General features: G+C 35.5%; 1 protein-coding gene across 2 annotated transcripts in view; it reads left to right on the forward strand.

Moving 5' to 3' along the window:
• Window positions 1-5,497: 5,497 nt before the first annotated feature.
• Window positions 5,498-24,559, forward strand: part of LOC129242342 (adenosine deaminase 2-like) — a 34,682-nt gene continuing 15,620 nt past the window's right edge. Inside the window, exons 1-2 of one of the 2 annotated variants that reach the window (XM_054878942.1) lie at window positions 5,498-5,918; window positions 5,989-6,071. The gene's annotated coding sequence lies outside the window, so the exon portion shown is untranslated. Of the gene's footprint in view, window positions 6,072-24,559 lie in introns of both variants that reach the window. The other variant, XM_054878934.1, reaches the window with a different exon arrangement.

Here is a 24,559-nt window from a genome sequence, read left to right on the forward strand (position 1 = left end):
GAGGCTGCGGCGGCCATTTGGCCGATATTTTGTTCTATACGTAGTTGGGACATATCAATATTATCATAATAAAGAGAAATGAAAATAACTTCCTAAAAAAATTGTAGTTTATTCAAATTCAATACCGGCCCTTTGAAACCTAACCACCCTTTACATTAGAATGCCACTACAATAGAAGGTAAAAAAAGCATAGGACGAACTGCGTTGTTCAGCCGACATGTAGTTGGAACTGGAAGTATACGGCGATGGTACGGATGGAACGTTTTTTCGTCATTTCACTTTGTGCTGACATTGAAATGTACTCGGCGAAAGAAAAAAAAATTAAATGATATATACTGGTATCACCTTTGATAGATTCGCCTTGATTCAATACACTTTAAGAACTTCCCTCTTTCCCATATTCAAAATATGAAAATATTCAGCAAAGTGTGGAAAAAATTAAATCATTTTTAATAATAAAAAGGAATGCCAAGCACACCTCAAAGACTATTCAAGAATGTAAGAAGAAGCGTAATTCTGTTGCAACACAGAACAAGCTCGTACTTATATGGGTTCCAGGACAGTGCGGGGTTCAAGGAAATGAAATTGCCGATGAATTGGCCAACTGTGCATCAGCGGTTCCCCCAATTGCACCAGAGTCAATAATCAGAATATGTTCTGTAGGAATCAATAAGTGGATCAGCGATTATGTATGCAATTAAAGACCGATGGTCCGGTCTGGAACGCTGCAGAACTGCAAAGTATTTTGTGACAAGCCCGAACAGAAAACTATCGGACTTTTTTCTAAATCTTGGAAGAAAAGATTATTACAAGACACGACCCATGAATTTTGAGTTCCGATGCCATGAGAAAAAGTAAAATTCATTCTCTCAAACTGAAGGATATTTTCAGAATCTGGAAAATTCTCATAGGTCTAACGTCCTCTATTCTATCCTATCTTTTTCCTTCTGTTACTTCTCTCCTTGACTATCTACCCTTTCACTTTAGGAAGAAACTGTGTTGCGGGTGCGCCAGCTGACGTTCACTTTCGCTATTCATAAAAGCTAAATCACAAGTATAGTTAAGAATTTAACGGTATAAAAGCGCAGTCCAAAATCGACTCCTGGCTCCCGGACTAACAGCCACTCGTGTTTTACAGCCTATATCTTAATTGCCATGTAAAGTGTAAGTGTAAGTATATACATTCTGCGTTATTTTTATTTTTTTGTCGCGAATATAGTATTTGTTTGTTTTTTAGCCTAAAAATTATATAGTTTCATTTTATATATTATATTACTATTTTTATAATGATAAAATTAGCTTTAGTAAATGAGTGATAATACAAATAATAAGGCATTAATGAATTAAGAAAACAATATCTGATGCTCTCTTAAATTTGATTGTACAGACCAACAAATAAAACAACAGCGGCATATTATTGGTATACGCTGGATTATTCAACGTTACTTACGTTATCAATAAAACGGTCCGCGGATGACATATGGTAAAAATAAATTTTTAGTTTTTTGGTAGGACTGTTATAAGCTTACATGGCAAATTTCAACGTGATATGTCACATAGTTTGTTTTCTGTGCTACTGTAAACAAGTCAAGCTCGAGTGTGTTCTTCGAATTCTCTTTTATTACTTCAATTGCCTCAAAATGTTTTCCACGGAGCGGCAACTTGAGCTTGGGAAACAGGAAAAAGTCACATGGAGCCATATCAGGAGAATACGGTGCTTGCGCAACGATATTAACATTATTTTTGTTCAAATAATCGCGAACAAGACGTGATGTATGAGCTGGTGCATTATCGTGATGCAAGAACCATGACTTGTTGTCCCACAATTCCCTCCTTTTAAGACGAATGTTCTCGCGCAAACGCTTTAAAACGTCTAAATAATATTCAGCGTTAACCGATCGGCCTTGCGGAAGGAACTCCGAGTGCACCACACCTTCGTAATCGAAAAAAAAACAGTCAGCATAACCTTAATTTTTGAGCGACTTTGGCGTGGTTTTTTGGGTTGATGTACGGCCCTCTTTGAACGATTTGTACCACTGGAAAACACGTGCACGCGATAGAGCAGAGTCCCCATAGGTTGTCTGCAACATTTTTAAGGCGTCTGAAGCCGAAATTTTGTTGGAATAACAAAATTTCAAACAAATTCTTTGTTCAACTTGAATTTCCATCGTTAAATTCGAAGAACACACTCGAGCTTGACTTGTTTACAGTAGCACAGAAAACAAACTATGTGACATATCACGCTGAAATTTGCCATGTAAGCTTATAACAGTCCTACCAAAAAACTAAAAATTTATTTTTGCCATATGTCATCCGCGGACCGTTTTATTGATAACGTCTCGTTCATATTTGAGTAGAAGGTAGTTCAAATATTTTATGGTCCACACAGATTTTGCTCCAGTTGTTGTGTAATTCGAGTGCAATCTGAGCTGATTAAGTTTTGTTACTAATTTGAGATGAATCCGCTTCTTCTATGAAATAATTCATTATAACCCTATTTGCTTATCGTACAGCAGTCGGTACTACGTTATCGGAACAACCCGGGGTTATATCCCAAAGACAGTCACTCCAACAACATTTCTCAAGAATTGTGGGTGAAGTTAATGCTCTCATAACCACACTGTTTTCAATTTAAAAATTAATTCACAAAATCTGGTTATTGGATTAATTTAAACCATTTTTTGTTTTAATTTTCACTAGACAATAATAACTGATAATAACTCCTATTTATATTTGTACCATACTATATTTACTTGTACACTTACATATGTATGTATATGAAATAGATTTATATTGCCCATGAACAATGAATTTTGAAATAATTTATTTACATTCAAATATTAATTTTAAATTATGTTTTAAACCGTTTGCAGTTAAACAACTTTCTCGTCGCCTCTTGACAAATCGGCTCTCTTATCAAGAGTTGCGTTGCTAACTTTAGAAATGTTTAGCAAAACTGGAAGAAACGTAAAATTTGTATGAAAAACATTTACATAGTTTTCAAAAGAGTGTGCTTAGGAGCAAGAACTTGATCATGGATTCCTAAGGGTATATCCAAGACCAGTAGACATGGAATACATCCTGACATACCATTTAACCTTCGGATACACAACTACTTTTTTGACGTAAACGACACAATAGGGTAAATTTCACCATAATTCATAAACTGTTTTCCACAAATTTTTTTGTAAGTATTCATTAATTTAATTTATTCAAAGATATCAGATAATTAATGGCAAGCTTTGATTTTATTCCCATAAAGAAAATTTGTATCAGAAAACGGCTAAAGAAAAAAAATATATCGCAAAACTATCTTGGACTTCAGAAAACCACATAAACTAAAAATAAAGTAGTAAGAATACAAGAAAAAAGCAAATTCATAAAAAATAGTTAGTGAATTATTAGTTAGTTAGTTTGATGCAGTATTTGATTTTTGTGGTGGTCTGAACTATATTTTTGTATAAAATTAATTAAAATTACAAAATAAATAAATAGTCAAAACTTGTCACTTTCACTTTCTTTTGACGTTGACTGCTTATGCAAAAAGAGTGTGCGAACCACACATTAGGGTAAATTTCACCCAATTCCAATTTTAGATCTGCAGAAATTCGGTGCGCACAAACTACTGAGGTTACTGCATGAATTCGAAGAGTAAATACGGCGTTGCTAAAATACAGCTAACAGTAAATTCCAAGATGTTAGAAATAAACAAACTACAACTCATCAAATATTTTTTGGGATGACTCACGCCCTAGTGTGTCTTCCGAAGGTTGAATCAGGGCATTGTAGAGCACATTTTTGGTGCAATGCGCGCGAAAGGTGGACTTTTTGACAATCCGAGCCCGATGCATTTCAAATATAGATGCCGGAAGTATTTACTTCTTCTTCTTCTTCTTTACTGGCGCGATAACCGCTCACTAACTAACTCAGCCATAGTTTATGATTTTGGCTGACTTTAAAAAAAGCACGCCCGTTGTTTCTTTCTCGTGCTAACCGACACCAGTTGGACACCCCAAGTGAAGCCAAGTGCTACTCAACCTAATCTTTCCAACGCAGAGGGGCCTTCCTTTGCTAGCACTCTGCTGGTACCACATCGAATACTTTCAGAACGTGAGTGTTTGTATCCATTCGGATGGCATGAAACAGGCAACGTAGTCGCTAGATCTTTATTCGCTGCGCTAAGTCTATGTTGTCGCAAAGCTCATACAGAATCTTTCATCCAAACACTTCAAACGACGCCTCACGGATACTGTCCTCCTCCAGGATTGCATAATAATAACCTTATAAATTGTTGGCTTTGTTCGTTTAGAGAGACATTTACTACTCAGTTACATACCTAGTCCAAGTGCTCCAAATGCTAGTTAGCAAGAGATATTCTCTGTTGGATTTCAATACTTACATTGTAATCTGTGGTTCCTAAATAAGCGAAGTCTCTTACTATTTCTTACATAACTGTGAAGAGTAACACGAGTACGCTGACTGTTTGTTTGTTAACAGAAGATACCCCGTTTTAATAGGTGGGTTACTACTCGCTTTGCATACATACGTCCAAAATTAAAAAAAAATCGATTTTTTTAAATATTATTATTCTTTATAGTTTTAGGTGTATTTCTGTATTTTCGATTCTAAAAATTCCCCATAGATACAAAGTTATGGTAGAAAATGTATCTGCCCGACGAGAGTTTGATGCGCGCAGGTAGCTGTCCTTCGTTTGAGATAGCTGGCCGTTACTACTCGTTTTTCTTTACTACTTTTTCCAGCACGGTCTGCATGATAACTCAAACAGTTTTTAATATTTTTTAATGCGTCTTTTTTGTCAGAAAGTATAGTCTGTCGAGTTGGATTTTTGAAATTTTTATTAAAAAAATTTTACACACATAAATAGAGTCTGACATTTATAACGAAAACGCATACTTTTTCCATAAATAGCAAAATTTTTCAAAATTCAAAAATCCGATTCGACAGACAATAACTACAACTTTATTTTACAAGAACTTTTTTTACTTTCTACAGATCCATCAACATTTCAAGGAGAAATCATGCTGGCCGTGGAGCAACTTTTTTTTCATTGTACTTTGGTCACGTGATTTTTTATATACTAATTTTTGTAAAGAAAAATTAAAATACATTTTTTTATAAAGTTTATTCATAACCAATGTATAAAATTTTTAAATAAATATATTTCCACTGCTATCCCTTCTAAAAACATTTTTTTCTTTTAGCGCATTTTTGGCGCTGCTGGACGTATGTAACCCCTTAAAAATACATCAGTTACTAACAAAAGTTCATTTAGAAATAATGCAATTGATCACAGCCCGCAATACCCGTTGGAACATGCAAACTAATGAAGCTAAGCAGATTCGCCTAAGTCACACATCAGTGGAGAGTTTAAAAAATTATTATTGAGTCAAGTTTACTGATTTATTTACCTTTTATTCTTGATTTATGAATATTCAGCAAAGTGTGCTTCGACATAAAAACAGTTGCAGTCAAATATTTATAAATATATTGTTTATTTTGTATTTAAAACTAAATTTGTAAAAACTGCCGGCCGGCTTTACTTTTTATTTAACTAAAAGTACAACTAATTTGACTGCGTAACATAAGTGAAATCCTGGTTGAACGAAACCACGAGAATTAATTTTGCTAAAAACTAGATTTTTGTCGTTTAATTTCAATTTTCAAGGTTCTGTAACTTGAGCAATGAATGCGTGTGTGTGTGTGTATGAATGCATCTGCTATGTAAATGTAAACCAAATAAGTATGTAAGTGTAACAGGCTCTGGGATACGCGTAAACAGGTTAACAGGTTCTAAACACAGAGCGACGTTGAAATAAAGAAAAAACGAGTGCTCGCATACATTCGATATAATTTTGTATTTTAATCAACGTTCATTGAAATGGTGCTGATATTCAAATGTAAATATTGTGTGACGCAGACTAGTTCGAATTGAAACGAAACAACGAGACCTCTGGTGCTTCCTTTCAGTTTAAAAACGGCGATCGTCCGAGGCAGATCTAATTCTAGTCAAAAGTTTGGTGTTAAAACTCAACTTAAAGTAAATAATTTATGTAAGTAATGGGAAAAAGTGTGGAATGTTGCGAGTGAATATTTTACAATAAAATTCAAACTAATTTAAGAAATAAATATGTCACTTTTGTTGTAGAATTCGATGCATAACAAAAACAATAGCAATTGATTGGCGGTTGTAATACATTTTAATTGAATTGCTTAATTATTCAGTAGAATTGTGTAATTTGTAAAGGAGTATTTCGAGTATGTGGAGTATTACGTGTCTGGAATGAAGCATTTAAGTTGTAAACAGTTGTAAACACGGCGGTAATCACTGAAATCGAAAGTGAGCTAATTAAAAGTGTTGGGAAATCAAAATGTGTTTCACCGTGCGTATTATGTAAAAGCGAGTGGGATGTGTAAATTTGGTAAAATTTTCGTGAACGCAAACTTTGAGCAACGCGTAATGATTAGAGGCCATTATGCGATTAGAGGCCTTAATACTCCACTGCTACATAGGCAGTAAGCGATCCGCGTAATGTGTTTGGATTCAGCAATCAAGGGGACATTTTTTTTTCCAAAATGCCTTCGCTCTTACAACGACCGTTTTTTACTGCGTTGAGTTGTGTGGTCACTAAAACAATTCCTTCTCCACTTCTGGAGAGACTCCCTTCCCGGAACTACTTTCTGCACTACTTCGGGAGGTCCCTGAACGGCGTTTACGAAATGTACCAGTTCTCTTAACCCACGTCTGGGTCCACCATGCTTGTAGTCAGCTTCATGCTATAGGCTCGTCTTCTTCTGGCTCTGTCTGTGAGGCTTTGCTTTGTTGTACTGCGTCGGGATCTATCTGTTTTCTCCCTTTTCACCTTCAACGTATCTTTTAACCGCATTCCAGTTGTCCTTGTGTCCAAGCATTTTGCTGATTAAATTAGTGGGCACTAAAGGGAGAAGATAGCTTAGCTGCAAATGAACGTTTTACATGCATTAGTGTCTGTGAATATACAAGGTGGCACAAATTTAATCATCCTATTTCGTTTGGGATTAACTTCTTTACTAAGTAAAAAACAAAACTTTTAAGTAATAAAAATCTTTATTTGAAGTTTTGCTCTCCTTTCGTTGGATGTTCGTATACTGCACCTATCCATTTAACAAGTTTCAAATATGATAGACGTACGACACTATTTACAAAAATTATAATTCTTTCGATAGGGTGATTTATTTTGCGCCACCTTGTATGTGGCAAATGCATTCACGCGAGTTAATTTATGCGTCATTTCTGTTAGACGATTATTATTTGCTTTTACTCTTCTAATTTTTATAATTCTGTACAGTAATGTTTGCTGACTGCAATTGTTGATTCGGTCAATATAGAAGTATTATTACATAAACCATACATACATACACTCCGTTTCACTTGATTAGAAGCAATAATTTTTATGGAAGAAAATGGTTATTAAAGCAACCCCGTATTTGATCTAGTTGTAGGTTGTTCTGATAATTCAAACGGAGACTGTACTTTGCTGGAAGATAAACATGCATCAAAATATTAGTTAGGCGAAAAATAAATCCACTATTTTTGGGCAAACGTTTTAAAACTGTTTTATGGTAGATCTTTAGCTCCTGGGCGATGATATGACTATTAATATGCCGGTCAACTTCGATTGCTTCCGTGATTTTAACGACTTTTTCTATAACATCAAAAATGCCTGAACTGAATCGACGGCGTCATAAACAACATTCACAATTACAGCAGCCGGGCTTGCACTTTTGCTTTTATTAAAGAAAAACTGTAGAATGTACCGATTTCTCTCTTTGTTAACTTCCATTGTTAACACCCTGTAACTCACAACTGAATGGAACAATCAAAAAACAGCAAAATAACTTTTTTAGTGTGAAATGTCACCTTGACAACGAGCACAAACTTCAAATTGTTTGATCGATACTTTACGAGATATCGATCACTACAGCCATCCACCGAGAAAATAATGGAAAAACTTCAGCAACAGTAAAATGCACTTTGATTGATTTATTGGGTCACTTGACTAGAAGCACTAACCAAATAAAAAAATAATTATAAATATAGGACATTTTGTGTTAATGAGAGGGGCTTGAAAAAAAAAACACTTTTTAATAGTGATTCTGCTTTAATACAATAATATACAATACATTTTTTTAATTTACTTAAATAAAATGATAAATACAAAATAAAGTTGAATCGATGCGAAATAATTTTAACCAAAATAAAATAAAAGTTAATGTAATTTAAATTTACAACCAATTAAATTAAAATACAAAAATGAAGAATATAAAATAAAATAAAATAAAATAGGTTAGGTTAGGTTAGATTTGGCAGCCGCATCGCACATAGAGACAACGATGCCACTTAGACCACGAAATGGGTTCGTTGTGAGCCGCGGGAGCTGGGCTACATTTCCCTCTCCATATTGAACCATCCTGAGCTTTTGACAAAGCGAAAAAAGTTGTTGATACTTAAAGTGTACAGATTATTTATATTCATTAAGTAGCCGGGTATGTGCAAAAACTCAATTTTATAATACTCTTGGCCAGACGTAGCCTTGGCCATGTTTGCCTAGCAATTTCACAGGTGTTTACTCTAATCCATCTTTGATTTGCAGAACTGATTAGTGCATCCTTAATGAGAAACTTATAAGTTGCGAGAGGTATCTCCATAAAATTACTTATGTCTGGCAAACAGGTACCTTCTCTTGCAAGTTGGTCTGCCCTACAGTTCCCTGGTATATCTCTGTGGCCTGGAACTCAGCTTAAGATTATGCGATATGGCTTGGCCATCTTATTTAGAGATTGACGACAACGTAAGACACTCCTTGATGTGGTTTGGAATGCATCCAGGGCTCGTAGGGCAGTTTGACTGTCTGATAGAATGCAGATATCTGTTGATGATATTCTGTTTATCTTTAGCCATTTTAAGGCTTCATGAATAGCGTTTGTTTCCGCTTGAAAAACACTACAGTGATCCGATAGTATAAAAGATTCACTAATAGAAAGCTCTTCGCAAAATAACTCTGATCCTACACCGGTGTCCATTTTAGACCCGTCCGTGTAGATCTTAACGGGTGTACTGGGTTTGGATCTTCCTCACGCCATTCCAGTCTAGAAGGGATTTTCATTAGGAAATTCTTTCGGAAGCAAAGAATGGGAGGTTGACAATCACAATCACTGGGTATATCCGTGTAGGAATCTAAGATGGCTGAATGTCCATGTGTGGCAGTCCTCCATTGTGAGCTCGCTTTGAGCCTTAAAGCGGTGCAGGCCGCTGAGTATTTGCAGAAGGAGTCTAGGGGTGGCAGATGTAATATGATATCCAAAGCCATGGATGGCTTGGTTTTCATGCCGCCACATATTGCTAATTCCGCTGATCTTTGCACCTTATTCAATAAATTAGAATAGGTTTTTTTCTGCATAGCACACCACCAGACAACATTTTCATATAGAAGAATGGGTCTGACGACAGTAGTGAGCAACTTTAGGTTTAATTCCCCAGGTCTTACCTAAAGCTCTCCTACAGGCGTAAAAAGTTAGGTGCCCTTTCCTGACTCTTTCTAAGATGTTTGACTTCCAAGTCAGTTTCCTATCTAGGTTTAGTCCCAAGTACCTGGTTTCTTCCAAAATCACAAGAGCTTCCGCCTTGAGCATATTTGGACTTACATAGCTGAGGGATTCTGTGTTTCCTAGTGAACAATATGGGTTGTGTTTTGTCTGGGTTGACTCCTAGACCACACTTTTTTGCCCACCTAGAAAGTATATCTAGAGCATTTTTTATCAGGTCTCTTAATGTAGATACAAATTTACCAGAGACAGCAATAACAACATCATCGGCGTAAGCTATCACCTTACAGCCCACCGATTCCAGTATTAACAGAAGTTTATTAAGTTAAAATAAAATAATATTAAATAAAAATAAACTATATTAAAATTAACTAAATAAGACAGCATAATTTTTTTTGTTGTTTTAGTTTTTAATTTAATTTATTAGTGTTTAGCCCCATTATTATTATTTTCTTTGTTAATATAAGTAGAATATTACATTATCCAGAACTCTACAACGACAAGCGCAGAAAAAAGTATTCAAATTAAATAGTGTCAGTTGCAAGCAAAAGTAATTTATGCATAAAATGACTCTGTTGAATAATTGTTTTATTACCAATTACTTTATTGCCAATTTGTTGTTTTTTTTTACTTCATGAGTCGAGTACAACGTAATAATTTCCCCTCACTAAGGTTTTTTTAGTCTAAACCGATAATCAGTTTAAAAAAGTTTTAAAAGTCAGCTTGTGAAAGGCTTGCCTGATTTTACTAAATGTTTCATTCTTTAGATCAATAAAAAATAAAATATAGTGAAAATGTTTCTCTCATTTGTGCCTCTACAAATATTTTATGCAAACTCGTATATTTACCCGATGTGAGTAGTTTTATTCAAAATGCTCAGCAAATGGACGAGCTTCAAAAGAAGCGTTCAAAAATTCGAAATTAGCCTAATCAGGAATTAGCTCGCTGAAGCCCTTTTCTGCATAAATTCCTTAAACTTCTGCTATAAAAGATAACAGACTTGAGATAAAAGGGAGCAAAAAAGAGTATTGCTTTGTGTGGCCTTATCACTGACACATACTAAACGGACCTTGTACTTGACTTCAATAGCATTTACATTCAGTATTATCAAATAAATGAATATGGAATGGATAAAGGAAATGCAAAAGAAGATACTAAACTCAAATGTATTGGGAAATTTTTTTTTAATTTTATTTGTGTGTTTTTCTGCTTCAACAGGCTAATCTTGGAAACGCACGCACCGAATGTAAGTAACCAAGGCGAATCTATTCAAGCTGATTGGATTTCTTTTATCTATCTTTATCATATCATATATATCATATTTTGGTAAAAATCAATTTTTAATAAAAAGAAAAATTGTGGGTAAACATGGCCATGTGTTTTGGCATGGGAAAGGACTATTTTTCATAGTCACAAAGGACTCCGTTGGTCCATCATATGCAATTTTGTGGATAGTTTTCCCACCAGCCATACAAATTACTTGAATTGAAATTTGAAATTTGAAAAGGCCGACCCAAGGAGCACCAGGAGATTTGGTGGCTCCTAAAACACTCAGACTAAAAAGCCCATCGTGTTTATAGCTCCGGAAAGAGGGTAGATAGTCAAGGAGGGAAAGAAACACATTCTTTGGCAAATCTGAAAATATCCTCCAGTTTGAAAGAACAAAACGAATATTACTCATTCTCACGACATCGGAAACCAAAACTCGTAGTCTTGCTCTGGCAAAGGCAGGCACTCAGAAAGAAAGTGCTCAATGCCATCCGCTTCCTGTAAGCAAGACAGCCAAATCGGGTCTTCAATGATTCCAGTGGTGGTCATATGTTGAGCCCATGGGTTGTGTCCTGTAATAATACCGACCATCAACCGAACGTCCTTTCCTTCCAAGTTTTAATAGAAAGTTTGACAGTTTTCTGTTCGTACTTGTCACAAAACTCTACGCATTTTTGCAGCGTTTCACACCGGACCATCGCTCTTTATGTAGATTGCATACACAATCGCTGATCCAATTAATAGTTCCTGCGGAACTGATTCCGATTATTGGCTCTGGCCCCTGTGGGGGCACCGGTGATCCACAGTTGGCCAATTCATCGGCAATTTCGTTTCCTTCAACACCGGAGTGTCCTGGAACCCATATAAGTACAAGCCAGTTTTGTCTTGCGACAGAATTAAGCTCCTTCTTACATTCTTGAACAATCTTTGAGGTTTTCTTCGCGTCCTCCAGGGCCTTCAGTGCAGCCTGACTGTCACTGAAAACTTCAATTTGTTTCCCGCTCCGTCTCCTCTCGATTATCCATTCGGCTATTTTTAGGATGGTAAAAACTTCCGTTTGGAAAACAGTTGCCGTTTTTCCAAACCTCCCTGAATGCATTCTGGATTGCTCCATTGATCATGCAATGGAAATCTGATATCAGTTTTTTTTTTAATAATTTCAATTGAATTGAATTGTATTTATATCTAATTTATTATTTTTTATTTGATTTGATTTTTCTTTAGCTTCATTTTTAATTAAATTTCATTACTTTTTTTATTTTTACTTTTTTAATAATTTCAAAACAATTTTGCCTTATTTTATCCTAGCAAACATGTGTATTGGCAAATACAGCATTATAGTTAATTGTTGTAATTGTTTTTCACATACCTAATACCGTGCGGTGGCCGTTACAAATTTAACTTAGAAACCATGAAATAATTAACTTAACTTTTCCCTTAAACTTTTGCTGCCGATGAAAATTAAAATTTATTGCTTATTTGCCACGCCGATTACTTTGCCAATGGCTACAGTTGTTGTAAAATTGGTACCGGTTTTTTCGCCCAAATAGTCATTCGAAATACCTGCTGGTTTGAAATAGTTATGAAGTTGTCAGAAAAAGGACAACAAACCATCAAATTATGTCACTAAACTTTTTTGCGAAATAGTGGGTCAGTAAGAAAGCGAAATGAATTATTTAAATTTTTCTATTTTGCGTTCTTATATTTGTATGTAGGCACAGTATGTAAATTTTTATGGTTAAGGTTGTATTTTTAAAATGCCAAATTCGCAAGTTAATTATTTATACAGAATTTGTTTATGTGTTTTTTTTCTTCTTTGACTTTCAACAACAAGCTTAAACTTTAGGGAGCCTAGTCATTAATATGAATAAGTCTAATGGGTGCACTTGAACTGTTGCTAAAATTGCTTATATATGCAGTACAATGGCATCCAAATGATTTGCGAATAAGAAATAAAACAAAAACTGAGCAGTTTACTTTACGAAGTTCCAAAATTGCTTCAAAATTAAATAAGACGAAATAAAATTTGGCTTGGTGTAATAGTAGTTATGATGTGTAATGATGTGATGTGAAGTCATCACGTGATGATGTGATATGACGTATTGTGAATTGATGTTATGTATGTAGGTGCACAGAGCTGGGTAAATGCAATTACATCAGATTAACAGTAACAGTCCTTACTTCTTGTATTTGGTAATACATTTACCACAGATCTTTAGATTGATTTCAAAAGTAATTTTTTTCCTTCAATTCGATTACAGGGAACATTTTGTAAATGGAATAAATTCTGTGCTAGTAATGTAATTTTGTTTTTCCAAGTAGGTAGGTAGGTAAAATGGCAAGAGTGCCACAGGCACACTTCAAGTAGCACTTACGTGCCGTTTTAATACCATAATGTCGACCATTATCTGTGCAAAAAAAAATGATTGGGAAGAGAAAACCTTCTACAGTCATCCAGTGCTGTTGATGTAGTGGAGGAGAGAAAAGGGATCTAGGCTGGAGAATTCCTTTAAGCCATCTCCAAAGGGCACGCTAAGGAATCTCAAGCGCTTAACCGCCAGAGCCGGACATTTGAAGAGAACTTTCTCAACAGTCTCTTTCTCTGCAGGATCCATACTGCTTCGACAATAGGGGTTGTATGGAATTCCAAGCTTCTCCGCAAGAGTACCGATCATCCAGCGACCAGTGAGCACCGCAATGAGTTTGGAAATTGAATGGCGGAGGATTCCCATTACCTTAAGCGTTCTGTTTAGATCGTATTGAGGCCATAGTGTTTTCGAAATACATAGCACCCGACGAGACAGACCTCCATCTATCTTGCGCTTTTCTTAGAAAGAAATTAACAACGGACAAAGGGACACCGATGTCTGCGAGGGGGACAGCTGAAACCGGTTCTGTCGACCCCTTCCTGGCAAGCTCGTCGGCAATTTCATTTCCCTCTATATTCCTGTGCCCAGGAACCCAGATAAGGGAGATGTTTCTTGCTCGATCGAGATGTTTGAGTTCCTCCTTACAGGAGCTCACCAGAAGAGAGCTACAATACGGCGACGACAGTGCCTTGATCGCAGCTTGGCTATCGGAAAAAATATTAATGTCTCCCTTCCAACAGCAATCTTGAAGCATTTTGCATGCCTGCAGGATACCGAAATGCTGGCTGATTTAGAGAAAACCCCTGCTGCTACTCCAGATTCCATTTTGGATCCGTCAGTAAAAACAGAGGTACCTATATCCGTGCCGACTCTCACCTCCTTCCAGTCTTGTCTGTTCGGAAAGATAGCCCTAGCACAACCCTCAAAACACAGTTTGCGGATGGAGAGATCAGTGCGAAGAACAGAAAAGGAAGGGGAGATCTGTTCCTTCAATCTGATAGCGCTCTGAGCAGCAATGGATTTAACCTGCAGATCCACAGGAAGTAAGTGCAGAATAACGTTGAGCGCAGCAGTAGGACATGTTTTTCCAAGTACTTTCAAAGAAATTAAAAATGTCTTTTTTCAAGAAATGGAACTGCAAGACTACTTTAGTTTCTTCGATTGCTAGATGTTCATTCACGAACGAAATGTGAATTTTCATTGTTTTCCAAGATTAAGTTCGAAACCCCACATGGAACATTTGTGTTGTCCTAGCAAAGTAAATTAAAGGAAAATAGCATAAAGGAAATTAACAATTAATTCATTTGTGAAATTAACAACAAAAAATAAACTTTAAATAAAGAAAAATTACCTTTCCTCTTCACTTCAGAAAATATGCTTCGGAGAGAGCATGGGGTCGTGGGGCATTTACAATGCCTGCAAATGACGAGAAGGTCAACGGTGTATTCGACTTTCTAAATTATTTTTCTAGCAAGAGCAATTCCTTCAATTTCTTTATGTTGTTAATAAAAGTATCAGCAAGGCACAAGTTGACCACTCATCCAAAGGATGAAACATCCGTGGTAGGCTCCGAAATATATAAATAAATATAAATCGATTTTGGGATGAACCAGGTCCTCACCTTCGCAGGTAGCATGACAAGGACTGCACTGAAGAAAGCGATTGCAATATATCAGCGATGTCCATTCATCATCCACTATATGTATTTATGTAAACTTCGTAGAGATCTCTCTATCCGCAAATTGGAGGGCTGTGCCATGGCAATCTTTCCAGGTAGGCAGGATTGAAACGAGAGGAAAATCTGTACCGTTGCTGATACCTCTATCTTCACTGACAGCTCCAAGAATCTAGAGGCGGAGCAAGGTTTTTCTCTAAATCAGTCAATTTGTCTATTTCCTTAAAACTGCCGAATACTGCTAGTGTTTTTCAGGCATAAGTCTTTGCGATTCCGCAAGCATGCAAAATGCTTATGAAACGCGGACCGAGGAAGATATCAATATATTGTCCGCTAGTCAAGTTGCGATTAAGGCTTAGACGAAGCGATTGTGCCGATCCTAAGGAAGAGATTAAATATCTTGGGTGTGTATTTCTCTAATCTGAGGGTCAGGACATAGGAACATAGCGGGGAAAACAATTTTTGATGAACTTGCCAGAAAGGGGTCCACTCAATTAGTTTCAAAGGTCGCTCACCTGGTCATTAAAACCCCCCTGATAGGTCAATAGCAAAACTTATTTCTCAGGAAATCGCAGAAAAGATGAAGCTACATTTCTTCCTATGGCCTTAGTACAATAGAATCAGGAGATAATGGGGACCCCACGCCATTCAAGTTCCACACTTGTAGCTGTACTTACCGATCATTGGATTATCGGCACTCACATGGAAAAGCTGGTAAATGGTAATCCCTATTGCAGAAGCTGTAAAGACCATTCAGGTAAGGGGACTTTCGACCATATCGAGCTATTGCATTATACAACGAATCGATTTAAGTCGACGTTCACTCTAATGGATAATACTAATGTAATGTAATATGAGTTCAAACTATTCATACTGCTATAGTATGTGACTGACCAGCCAACAAGCGCTCCCACCAATGTAATTAATCCCGATCGATCGCGATCGCTCGTAATCGTTCCGAACGCTACCATTGCTTTTGACAGATCGTAAATGTTTCTGATTCAAGGATAATAGATTACAAGGTATAGCCATCCGAAGCAAAATTAAGAGAGTCACTTCTGTTGTTACGTCATTAGGGACTCGAAACCAGAATTTTGCCCGGTCATTTCACACGTAATCATACTCGTACACTCGTACCATCAGGTAATGGTCAGATGGCAACGAAATAAAATGGGGACAGGGATTAATGGAGACTTGTACCAATCTGAATTTTGTAGTAAAGAAACCACTGCCATAATCCCAGTTACGTCAGCAAATCAGCTGATTTCTTCAAAATCACTGACAACCGGTTAAGGATCTCATGTTGGCCACACTTCTGCATTCTGTACATCGTGCTTCTGATTCGTAATCTTTCAATTTTAAGACTCGATTGATTACAGAAAAGAGCGCTGAAAAGAGCCTATTCCGATCGTTCTCTGTGATCTGCATTATAGTCTACCAAAGTGGTCAAACACTGAAGAAAAGAAGTGCTAGGAAGCACAGGCTTGCTGGTAGCTATTGGCGTATCCGCTGCGCTGGTGAGCGTCGACAAATAAACATAAACTATTGCCTGCTTATGGGCTGTTCACAACTGAGCACAATGAGCCGAAACGGTTGTGGAGAGGTGCTGCTTTACAGTTTGCAGTTCTTAGAGCTTTTTGCAAGCGATTACACTATGAAGATCACGTAAGAAATAGACTGTGTATTTGTCATCGAACTTATAAAAAAAGTAAGTGACGTCACTTTCTTTGCGTTTCTCTTTTGTGCACACTTCTTTGTTTGTTTACATATTTGGTTTTGGATTATTTGCATTTGAAGTGATTTTTGCACTTAAAGAGAAGCATAATTCGGCCCAAATATCGATTTAAAGCCACTTTTTTATTAAATTCTAAACGATTTTGCATAATAAATATTTTTATTCACTGTTATTCTCCTCTTGCTTCGTCGCATAATTCATAGGTCTTGGCAACAATACAGGCATGCTGTATATGTATATAGTGACGTCACTGCTTAGAAAATACGTTTATTTTTATTCTTTCCCTCTTACGTGATGAATGTTTTAAAGAGTTCCAAAATATGTAGAACGAAAAATGTATATAACCAATGTCATTCTATTTAAATTAAATAAAGAAAAAGAATTATTGGGTCAAGTTTATAATTTGGAGCTTAGTAATTTGTGTTCGATTTGATTAAGTTTTTTATAATATTTTGATAAATTTTTGACCATTCCACATTAGTATTCCATTTTCGAAAACCGATTGAGAAATTATTGCCCATACGTTTTCGATTGGGTTAAGGCTAAGGCTGCAGTTTGGCTATTCTAAATTGATATATTTTTCGCTGCCAAAAACTCCTTTGTAGCTTTGGAAGTATGAAAGGCTACGTTGTCATGCTGACAAATCCACTTCTCAGCGAAATTATCATCAAAAAAATTAATAAATACTTCGTCTAGAAGCTCTATATATATGTATATACATATATATATATATATAATTGGCGCATACACCCTTTTTGGGTGTTTTGGGCGAGCTCCTCCTCCTATTTGTGGTGTGCGTCTTGATGTTGTTCCACAAATGGAGGGACCTACAGTTTCAAGCCGACTCCGAACGGCAGATATTTTTATGAGGAGCTTTTTCTTGGCAGAAATACACTCGGAGGTTTGCCATTGCCTGCCAAGGGGCGACCGCTATTAGAAAAAACTTTTTCTTCATTTTCTCCGAGATTCAAACTTACGTTCTCTCTTGATTCCGAATGATAGTCCTACACCAACCAACTCGGCTGCAGCGGCCGATACTTGACACTTTAATTTTTGCGATATGAAATATATAGCCTTTTTTCCTTTGGCACTAATGGCTGCCCAAACCTTGACAGAACCCTCTCCGAAATGACGGGCCATTCTCTGCTACTTTCTCTTCTATTTATCATGCCAATACATTTGGAAAGCAATCTGGTCCGTCCAGATTGAACTCCACATTTCATCGGAAAAATTTACTCTTTCCTATTCATCATCATCACCGTTTGGCGCTACAGCTTCTTGTGAGCTTTGGCCTGCTGAACAGTACATTTCCGTGCTGCTCTATCCGTTGCCGTTTCTTTCCAGTTCTTTAGATTAAGCTTTTCCAAGTCTTCTTTCACTTCATCGAACCACCTCGACCTTGGTCTTCTTTTTGGTTTATTTGTGTACGCCTTCGCTTCCAGAATTTTCCTTTGGGCTCTTGAACTGTCCATTCTTATAACGTGGCCTAGCCATCGTATTCGTTGCGCTTTGATATAATGTGCTACATGTTCGCCATTAGTAAGTTTGTCCAGTCTCTTAGCTGCTAGAATTCGTTCTTCTATAGTAAGACTCATCGAATTATCTGTCGTCAGTTTCCAGCCTAGATATGTGAACGTGCTTGCTACTTCAAATTTGTGTTTTCCAATATCAACCTCTCTCGATGGCTGTTTGTTCTTCAGTTTGGAGAGCAGCATGTATTTGGTTTTTTCGTTGTTTATCTTTAGTCCAATTTTTGCCGACGCTGCTTAAATTTCGGAGAAGGTTGATACCTCTTGGTTTTACTGACTATCGCTATATCATTCCAAAATTCTTACATTTCTGCAAATGCAAATCTGGCCTGTTTGTGCGGTGTGGTTAACTTAGATTTAGGTACCCATATTGCAAATTCTAGACTAGAATCAGCTTACGAAATTTGTTGCGCACGACGGATAGTAACTTCAAAATTAAGGTTTAATTTCAGCTCGGCTATTTGATTTATTTATAGTTAAACGTTTGATTTCCCGAACATCTTAAGCGCTAAGTTTTGGTTTTCTACGACCTCCCTTGGTATAATCTTACTTTTCCTTCAAGTGAAAGGAATAAAAAAACCAGTTTTGCTTCTTTTTAATTCTGAAACTATCAGAGAATGATTATAAGGCCTGTTGTTGTTGTTGTAGCAGTAACTTTGCTATTGGAATGGATTTTCTGAGCCCCAGATCCGACAATTTTGCTTGTTGACGAAGTCACCGAGGTGGAAATGGGCCTCATCACTCAAGATGATTTTTTAATGGAATTCCGGATCATTTTCATGTATTTCAAAGACCCAATCAGCAAAACCACGACGTTGTTGATGATCGACCGGCTTGAGTTCTTGTGTTAACTGGACTTTATAAGCCTTAAGACTCAAATCTTAATGCAAAGTACGGTGTAATGACGATTGTGGAATGCCTAATTCCAAAGAACGACAAGGAATGGACTAATTTGGGGTTTCTTCAACACTTTCGGCTACAACAGCAATATTTTCGGCTGTTCTTGAGCGACGTGCACGGGCTTTATTCTTCACATTACTAACTTGTCCCAACAGCACGAATTTTTTCACCAATTTCCGTATTGCGGTCGAGTTTTACGAACCGTCTCTGCCAAATTTTCACCATTTCAAAAACTTCAATGCGTTGTTTAAGTTTATCGTTCCATTTTTATTAATGGCGTAGTTTCTACTTGTCAAATATCAAAAAATGACAGCCTCAAAAGTGGCATCTATTGAAATAACGGGATATTCAAAATAACACCTATTATTGGAAAACCCTATACATTCACGTACATAGGCGTACCAAAGACATTTACGGTAAGCTGGATAAGATTCGGATATTAGTTTATCTCATTATTCTAGCTCAAATAAGAAGAAGTTTGCTTATGAGGTTGTCTTGAAATGCCCAAACCATATTCAAATGCCATTCTATAATATCATTCCATTTTTGGATAGGTTCCTTATAAGATTTTATTATATTTTACGCAAATGGTATCGTAATTTTTTTGAGCAAAGGCAAAATTGAAGGCAATCGTAATTTTCGAAAAGTTTACCACTCACATGCTTAGACTCTTTTGTTTCATATTCCTCTGCACTATTTCTCTTCATTTTTCTTATATTTTGTGCATTATTACGTTGATTTCTTCCCTCTTTCTTGATTTTATGTTGCTTTCTTCCATTTGTAAGGAATCCGAACTCACTTTTAAAGTATGAACTTCGTTTCCATTTCTTGAAAGCATTACTTATGAAGTACAATTAACTAACTTATAAATAGTACGTCTTTACATTGATCATACCTGAACCGTTATCTGAACACATGGCAAAATTACTAATTATTTTGCCAAACTTTGTGAACAGACTGACTTATACCAGTATTGAAAAAAACAGTAATTGTATTTTGTTTACCAAGAAAAAAATAAACACATTTTATCGAGTTAATTTTCTTGGAATACTTTTAATCTCTTCAGATTATGTTATTTTATTAAGATTTGATATGAAATAGTTGATAAACTAAATTTTTGACTTATACCACTTTCAAAATCAAGGGCTCATATATAAATGCTAAATAGATTAAATATTGCAATACAACCAGAAATTTAGTGCTTGAGAGTTTAATTCAAGTTTTTTTGTGAAAATCCCTCATATACATATATATATATACATATATGTCGTCATTGTGCAGTTGATAATCATTTATACCCGAAATTTTACTATTAGCTGTTATGTGTTTTTTAAGCTATTTTTCTTATTACTCTAGCGCTAAAATAAATCCAGAAAAAAAATAAAAAATATTCCAGAATTTACAACTTTTAATACTCGTAAAATAATTTATTATTATTCATTGAAAAAAATATAGGATTGTCTACAAATTCGAGTTTATTGACCACAAAATCTTGTCTTGCTGCTTCGCCTCTGATGACTGCGCATCACTTTGGCAAACCTCAAAACAATGCCGCATATTTACTTACTCGTAAATAAATGCATGCATGTGCGAGTGTGTTTGTGTGTGGGGGATTCTACGTATGAATGGACTATTAATATTTCTGCTGCGTGGAATGATAACACATTTCAATATAAATATTATCAATTAACCAGTTCCTAAGTCGAGTGTGTGCATATGGGTCACAAGCGTTAATGAGCATTTTACATGAGTTCGCCGTTGGTCAAGGTTAGATGTTGCCTATGAACATTTTTACATACTGACTTATGCATGTATGTATGTAAGTAAGTATGTGCCAAGTGCAAATGCATTTGGCCTTTTGAGTTTAGGATTCAGGTATTTGAACGCATCGAAAATGACCAAAGATAGAACAGAGGCAGTTATCTCGGGTGATTACATGCCGTAGAATAATAAACACAGAAAATTAAAAAAATAAATAATATTATTAATAATATTTAATTTTAAAAAGTCGTACAGACAATTTTTCCTTTTTTTATGGTATCTCAATTACTGTCCAGTAAACGCATATACTCGTATGCAGCTATGCACATATCCACGCAATAACATATGAGGATGATTATTTTTACTGGATGGGCTAGTAAAATGGTTATTTTTGCACAAATCTTTTATTTTATTTCAGTATTATCAAAAAACGAAAAATCCGAAATAAACAAAAATTCAATTTCTACAATTATGAGCAGTTCGAAAAATCAAAATTTATCACATTTTAAACTGGATACTGAAATAGCGCACTTTTATCGATCCTGAAGAAAAACAGAAATTAGTTATTTCAAATTGGTTAAATTTGTTTTTTTAATTACTAACCTGATTAGTATTTTGTTGAGTATTCATTATTTTTTAAAACTGCTTGAAACCTGTGAGGTAATTTTTCTATTAACTTCTTTCCAAAGAAATAGAGTTTCACATTTCCTGTACTTCTTGTTCTTTCTAGTTCATTGGCATTTTTAAATAGTTTTTTGCCCAACATTAACTTTAATATTGTTCCACAGATTTTCAATGAGGTTAAGGTCGGAACTTTGTGCTGGCCACTCCAGAGCTGCAATTTTTTTTTTCAATTTTTCACCACTTTTGCTGTATAGTTGGAGTCGTTATCATCCATGAATACTCAGTTTAGTGACATAAACTCAAAGGAATATGGCTCCGTCGTATTTTCGATTTTGATTGATTTAAGATAAGCAAACTTATATATGCTCTCTATCACTGTTCTATCATTATTGGGACAACTCCATTCCAAGAAAATGATCCCCAAGCTGTGTAAGTACATAAGTACAGGGAGAACTCAAAAATTTTGCTATGTGATTGATGAGGATCGGAAGTATATAGAGTGTTCTTTGTTATTACCGTCCTTTTCTGAAAATTAGACATCCTCCGAAAATAAGCCCTACCTGTAGTTAAAATAATGTGACAAAAAGAATTCGTTAAAATGCTGTTGATTTATTAAGTATAAGTAATAATATATTTAGTTTTTCTAATACTCGTATTTCGGAGAAATGTTTCAAACAAACTATTCCGAGAAATTATGGTTTGTTTTGTTCTTAGAATTTATCTTAAACATACAACATTTGACATACATGGTCCGTAAATAGCATGCAGACTACGATTACCTGTGTCAACTGGTGGACCAAGGAAATTAAAAACAAAAACGCTGGGTTGGATCAAGTCGCCACCGTTATTTTCTGAGTTGGAAGATTGCATCTGGGAATGGATTGCAGGGCTGTTATTCAAAAATTTGCCCTTGAAAGAGCAATTGAATTTGATATATCCACAGAAGAATTTAAAGTATCGTCACACTGGTTGGAGAACTTCCTTAAACGATATGAACTGTCTCTAAGGACATTGTTTAAGCTGGAAGACAATGAAGAAGCAGACTGATACCATACAAAGCTATTAAATCGTCTTGAATTTTCAAATTCTAGAAATTATAAAATAGTTTTGCATATGGACGTGGAGACTTAGAACTGCATTTTAGAATTGGTAACGCCTGCAATTGTTGCAAAAAATACATTAAAAACAAAAAATGGGCTAAAAGAAAAACTGTTTTTAGGAGAGATAACAGTAGAAATAAATATAAAAGAATTGTATACATTGTTTATTAGTACTTATATTTTATGAAAAAATTATTTTAACTTTTCTTTACAAAAATTAGTATATAAAAAATCACGTGGCCCAAAGTACAATGAAAAAAAGTTGCTCCACGGTCAGCATGATTTCTCCTTGAAATGTTGATAAATCTGTAAAAAGTAAAAAAAAATCTTGTAAAATAAAGTTGTAATTATAGTCTGTGGAGCCTGATTTTTGAATTTCGAAAAATTTAGCAATTTGCGGCGTTTAAAAAAAATATGCGTTTTACGTCATAAATGTAACCTTTATAAATTTTTTTAACAAAAATATCAAAAATCAAAGCTATAGAGAAAACAGTTTCGAATATTTAAAACAAACCACATCAAAAAATACTAAAAACTGTATGAGTTATCATGCAGAACGTGCCGAAAAAATAGTTTTGAAAAAAAACGAGTTGAAAGTTTGAGGTACAGGAGCGCTCGGACCGCTCTTTACTTAGTTAATGGGCTGTAGAAGCTATAATATTGGAAATTTCCACAAGATACGATAATTTGGAAATATTTTTTGAAAATTCTGGACGTATCTAACCCTTTAATGCGAGACGCGACTACGCCAAACAAGAGTTTACCCACTACGTTAAGTTTCCTTGCCTCAGAACAAAGCTACGAGGGCTTCAAATTCTTTACAAGAATTTGTTTCTGCATGGCTTGTTTCGGAAACAATCAATAAAACAAAGACGACCCTGAAATTACGAAGGATATATGAGAAAATGTAGTTTTAGTTTCATCTAAATGTACGGAGTTCAGAAGTTTCTGTTTGCAAAACTTTTTTTGATACTTTCAAAATATCTAACGGAAGATTAAGCCGTGTCTTAAATGCTAAAACACCTGGAACGGATGGTCGGGGCAAAATGGCTGGTTCATCTAGAAAAATAGATGAAGAAAAAATTAAAGTGGTACCAGAACATATTCTGAGCTTTCCAGCATGTGAGAGCCATTACACGAGATCACATCACACTTCAGGTCGAAAGTATCTAAGTGCTGACTTAGATATTCGGAAAATATATGAGCTCTATGTGATGAAAATAATACATCACGTGTGAAGAAGTGGACTTACGGAAAATATTCAATACGGAATATGACTAAAATCGTCATTTTGAATATTTTGTAACACATATCTCTTTGTTAATCTCGATTTTGTTAGGCAATCGCAAACAACCGTTATGTGAATTTAAGTCAAACAGCCCTGTGCTATAGTGCAACCGCGTAAAAAAATGCAAAATCGACTAATTAGCTGACAAAAATACCGACCATTATTTATTATATTTATTCAATGTAATATAATGCAACAACAACAATAAAACAACAATTAATTTTTGACGTGATAACGTCTTATAATTCGATTTAACAGGCTGCACGCACGAAAAAATGTGTCGTTACCTTGCTCATTACTGTTCATATGTAGTTACCTTGCTCATATTAGTGTTACCTTGCTCATTACTGTTCATATGTAGTTACCTTGCTCATATGTAGTTACCTTGCTCATATTAGTGTTACCTTGCTCATATGTAGTTACCTTGCTCATATGTAGTTACCTTGCTCATATGTAGTTACCTTGCTCATATGTAGTTACCTTGCTCATATGTAGTTACCTTGCTCATATGTAGTTACCTTGCTCATATTAGTGTTACCTTGCTCATATGTAGTTACCTTGCTTATATGTAGTTACCTTGCTCATATGTAGTTACCTTGCTCATATGTAGTTACGTGAGCGTATATATGTATGTATGTATATGCGCAAATGTACATATATAAATTCACGTATTTGTATTTGCATATGCCTTCTTATTGATTATTAT

Source organism: Anastrepha obliqua, chromosome 1 (genome assembly GCF_027943255.1).
Source record: "Anastrepha obliqua isolate idAnaObli1 chromosome 1, idAnaObli1_1.0, whole genome shotgun sequence".
Classification (NCBI taxonomy): domain Eukaryota; kingdom Metazoa; phylum Arthropoda; class Insecta; order Diptera; family Tephritidae; genus Anastrepha; species Anastrepha obliqua.